Genomic DNA, 5,245 nt, shown 5'->3' with positions numbered 1-5,245 from the left:
GATGAATAAGTCTGACATGGCTTTCGTCATTACTCATCTCACATTGTGAAATGGAGAAAGATGAGAAATCTAAATGTATAAAAAACATGCTTCAGACTAGATCTTCAGAGAACAACAGGAGAACAAATAGCTAACTTTTCAACAAAAATGAGGGCATCGGAAATTAATAAAATGCTATTTTTAAATTGCTGAAATAAAAAAAAATCCCTGATAAATTTCCTTTCCGGCTAGCATTTAGGATGGAGTAGGAGTACTTTAGGAAAAGAAGCAGAGTGAGGGGATACCTGACAGTATCCCTTGGGACTTCTCTTTAGAGCTTCTTGAAGGCCCAACTTTTCTACACAGCCAGGAAAAGGGTAACCAGCCCACCCTGCTCTGTAGAGGGCTGGTCTTCAGGATGTGGTTTCTGAATCTTCTGAGCCAAGCGCACTGTCCACCTCAGGTTTCAATGTCATGTTTTATCTTAGATGAAACAGTTGCTCCTCTTAGAGCCTCAACCCTATATCACGCAAGGATAGCTGACTAATAGAGTTTCCTAAGTGAATTTCTGGGGGAGGCTGGAAATTGAATCTTCCTCCTGCCAGCATACCAGCACCACTGACAGCATTTGCAAAACTCCCAGTAAGTAGATTAATTTGCTAAATGCTACTTCAGATTTAAGGAATATTTTTAAGTTGATTTTATTTTACTGTGTATGCTTTGTTTATTATTCACTGCTGTGGTTTAATTTGTTTTTCTTAATTTTACATAAGCCTTCTCCCCAAGGAGTCTGAGGGCTACCCCCTCAACAGGAACTTTTTATTCATCTTTGATTTTTGGTAGGGGGATTTTGGTATACATTTTTTTCCTACAAAGCTTCTCAATCTCATCTCTATTGGTATTTTGGACCATATCACTCTTTGTCATGAGGGCAGTGCATTACAGGATGGATAGCAGCGTTCCTAGATCCTACCCGCCAGATGCCAGTATTACCCACACTCCAGTTATGATACCAAATTGTCTCCTGATGGTGTCAAACAAGGAGTTAAGAACCACTGCTTCTTTAGTTCATGGTTTATAACAGGAAGGAAGCCAAGTGTAGCTATAAAGTCTCAGATATCTCATTTCTACACAACCCAGGAGCAAACTATAGATTCTTACAAGCTCTTCTCATTGGATAATTGTGAGCTTTTGAGGGCACAAACTCATCCAGCTTCTAGCCCTGACCTTGGCACAGAGTCTTCAGAAAATATCTGTGGAATGAATGAAAAAAGTAAATGTTGAATGCATGATTTTCTTCTAATGTTTTGAATTTTGGATTATTGGATTCTAATAAATCAAGTACTAGTGGCTTGGTTAATTTTACAGACTTGAGTGGCTTGCCTTCATTCAGTATTAATTCAGCCCTTGACTTAGCAAATACTGGACTCTCACTATATTTTGCCAGCCTGGACTCAAGACTCATCTCAGGGGCACTGGTGGTAGATTGCCTGGCCCTGCCATGGCTAGTTGTTGGTTTTATGACCTCATCCTGTCTATGTCTTGGTTCCATCACCTTCAAAACAGAGAGGATGAGTGTGCACAGTCACATCTTGTAGAGTTGTTATAAGGATTCAATTACTTAACATATTCCCAGACACCTAGTAAGTGTTATATACATTTGCTGTTATTATGCCTAGTTGTGAAAGAAGCTTAAAGTAAAAGATACACATCAGAATTGTTGTTATTTGAGGCAGACTATAATGTGTTGTAAGAAAAGTTCCAACTAAATGGGAGAAAGAAACAAGATCACATCCAATGAAGGGGTAGAGGAAGCAAAGATGGCTTTAGGACAGAGGAGACTTCTGAGTTGGATCCTCAAAGATGGGTAAGTAGAATAGGGTACCACTTGAGCTGGGGTGGAGAAGGCAACAGAAGAAGCAATGTTCTGGGGTCATCTGCAGAGAATCTGAGAGGTCCTGTTGAGCTAGAGTTTAGAGAGATGTTACAAGATAGGGCTGATGATGCAAATTAAGACCTGACTGAAAGGTTTTGTGTGAAATTTAGTTTGTTCTTCACAGCACAACAGCGAAAAGCCTGAAATCCAAGGAAACAAATTCAGGTTCTAATTTCATTAATTACTAGCTGTGTTCTGGGCATATTACCAAACCTCTCCAAGTCTCAGATTTCTAACTTTAAATTGTTCAAAACCAATGTCTACCTAATATAATTCTTATGAAAATTAGTAGGACTAATAAACATAAAGGACTTAACTCCATGCCCACAAACAACATTAGTTATTACTATTCTAAATATGGGCTGAACTGGGAAAGACAAGAAAGAAAATGCTAAAATGTTAAAAATGCTAAAATGGGGTATTTTAGAACCCCCCACCCAACTCTACCACTTATATAAGTTATATTTGTAAGCTGGAGAACAGGAAGTAACATATAAAAACACCCTTATTGGATTCAGCTGGCCTTTGCCTTATATGAGCACAGTCTGATCAGATGGCAGTCTGTGATGGCTGATATTTGATTGATGTGATTGGTTAACATCTATTTTCTTAGTAATACTTTGGTTAGGTTAGAATTTGTTTATATATCAAGTTAGGGTATAGTTCACTATATAGAGAGGCTGCTCTGGGCCCAACTCTATTATCTAAGTATGAAGATGGATGCAGCTGGGTGTGGTGGTGCATACCTGTAATCCCAATGGCTCAGGAGGCTGAGGCAGGAAGATTGAAAGTTCAAAGCCAGCCTCAGCAATTTATCAAGGCCCTAAGCAACTCAGTGAGACCCTGTCTCTAAATAAAAAAAAAAGGGGTGGAAATGTGGCTCAGTGATTAAACACCCCAGGGTTCAACCCCCAGTACCAAAAAAAAAAAAAGTGTAATCAATAACATATAGTTGAACTAGGGAAGATAGAGAATGGGAGAGTCTGCAAGGTTGGGTTCAGAGGGCCCAACTTCCTGAGAGGAGCTGGGAGTCATGGAAGAGAGACTTTGAAGCAATGGCAGTGGTAGAAATGTTGTACGTGGAAAACCAGAGGAAAAGTTGTGAAGAAGCTTTCTGAAAGCACAACATACCCCTCAATCCTCTCTCCTGTTCACCATCTTCTTTATATATATATATAATTTTAAAAAAATATTTATTTTTTAGTTGTAGTTGGACACAATACCTTTATTTGTTTGTATCTGGTGCTGAGGATCGAACCCAGGGCCTCGCGCTTGCTAGGCGAGCGCGCTACCACTGAGCCACAACGCCAGTCCCACCATCTTCTTAACAAAAAGAAAAACAAACAAATAAACAAAACCTGTATTTTAGTGGGAAAGTTTCAGTTTTTAAAATAAAATTTCCAATTTTTTTTTATAAAGGTCACCTCCTTAGTGATATTGTCATGTGACAGCTGAGCTTCCTATAAATTACATCTAAAAGATGGCTCAGGAGTGTCTAGTGTTTGTCCTTGTTCTAGCTGCTCTCCTCATCTCATCCCTGACTTCTGTGTTTCTATCCTCTATGGAAGTTTTCAGGGAAGAGAGAAGATGAATGGCCTACAACATCAAACTGTTTTTTTAATTTGTTTTTTTTTATTATTATCAGGTCCATCTCCTCTACTGAAGAGTGGATTCTTTGAGGACAGGGACTCTTTTAGCACACTTGGTTTTATGAAATAGTTGTAATCTGGCCTCTTCCTCTAGCCATCTCCACCTGGCCTTTACAGAGCATTATAAGGGACCTGTCTCTGACCAACCAACACTAACAAATCCCTTCCCAAATACTACTGCCATGTTTCTTGAGTTGACCTGATATGAGTTTGGTCTGCACTCACCTTTGATACTCCTGCCTCCGCCTCCTGAGCCGCTGGGATTACAGGTGTGCACCACCACGCTCACCTGATTGCACCTTTGATGAGACTCCCAATTGCTATTGGCTCTTCCATTCTCTAGATTTTGCATAATCAATGGCCAGAAGTTAATGTCCCTCAGCATCTTTTCACCTTGGAAATGTGGGGCAGGGAGAGCAGAAGAATGGCCTGGAATTCTCCTTAGAGGCAGAGACAGGAAATGAGGCTACAGAGATGCTCTAACCAATGATTTCTAACCCTGTTTTAAAGGATGGTTAGGAGTGGGTCTTAAAAGAGTTTGGATTTCCCCACTAAGTAGATTGTTTTGTTGATATGTATGTTCTCAGCTGGAGAGAGCTGCCTTGACTTGACCTTCAAGATTGTACTGGCATTTCTGTTGTCAGTGACCTCTGGTCAAAGACTACCCGGAATACACCTGTGAATGGAAGAAAAGTTGGATTTATCAATTTGTTGCAGTGAGGGCTGTCTTGCTCCATGTGGAATTGTGGGGTGTCTCAGTAGGAAGTTTTCAAAGATTTGTTACAGGAGCTGGATTTGTGTTAGGTGATTTTGGCGACAGATCAAGGAATCATGGTTTTGTTCTGGATTAGATACTGTCAGAAGGCAGAGGTGATTTTATGATTGGGCATATTGATAATTTTTCTGTAGAAAGCACAGAAACACAACCTCATAATGCTTTAGTCATTTGGCCAGCTAACCCCTTACTGCATAATGCCAGAATCTGAAAACACCAGGGAAAAGATTCTCTTAATGAATTTGTTTCTGGATGTCCTTAAAATATTCCTCATTTTGACCTTTATCCTGTAAACAGAAAGTTGAGCTATGCTATTTTCTTAGGCTGACTCGTCTCACCATCCAGTGACATATCTAGTCTTTCATGGAGTGTCTTTCCTATTTTTAATTTTTTATAGCCACCCTAGAAAGTGATGAATTGTCTTCATGGGGTTGACCACAGTTTACCTCCAGACACAATTTCACGCCTTACTGAGTTAAGTTTTTGGTTGACTGGATAGTAAATGAATTGCCTGAGCAGGGTCCTCTTTTTCAGGGATGGGCCATTTTAAAAAGTGGTGTGACTCTTCTGACATCTTGAGCACTTTGACCTAAGTAAATGCCACATCTAGTTGCTTTTTGTCTGTCATTTTAGCACATTTTCTTTCAAGTCAGTTTTTGTGAGAGGGTGAAAGGTTCCTCTTACGCTTACTTTATTTGTCTGTTACACAGATTCCTTGTACACCAGGCTGCCAGCTCAGTTCTCCTTCATGTATAATTGTCCTTTCACAAAAATACACATTATGCTTTCCACAAATAGATTATAATGGGTGGTGTTCACTGCATAGCTCTTGACCTCCTCTTGAACTTGGCATCAGTGACTTACTTCCCTGCTTTTGCCAAGGTTGCCTCGCACAGCTCTGCTGTT

This window comes from Marmota monax, unplaced genomic scaffold, assembly GCF_021218885.2.
Source record: "Marmota monax isolate L192 unplaced genomic scaffold, Marmota_monax_Labrador192_F-V1.1 WCK01_AAM20220418_F8-fsc00116, whole genome shotgun sequence".
In the NCBI taxonomy this organism is placed as follows: domain Eukaryota; kingdom Metazoa; phylum Chordata; class Mammalia; order Rodentia; family Sciuridae; genus Marmota; species Marmota monax.
The sequence above is the reverse complement of the archived record's forward strand: the minus strand, read 5'-3'. Positions refer to the sequence as shown.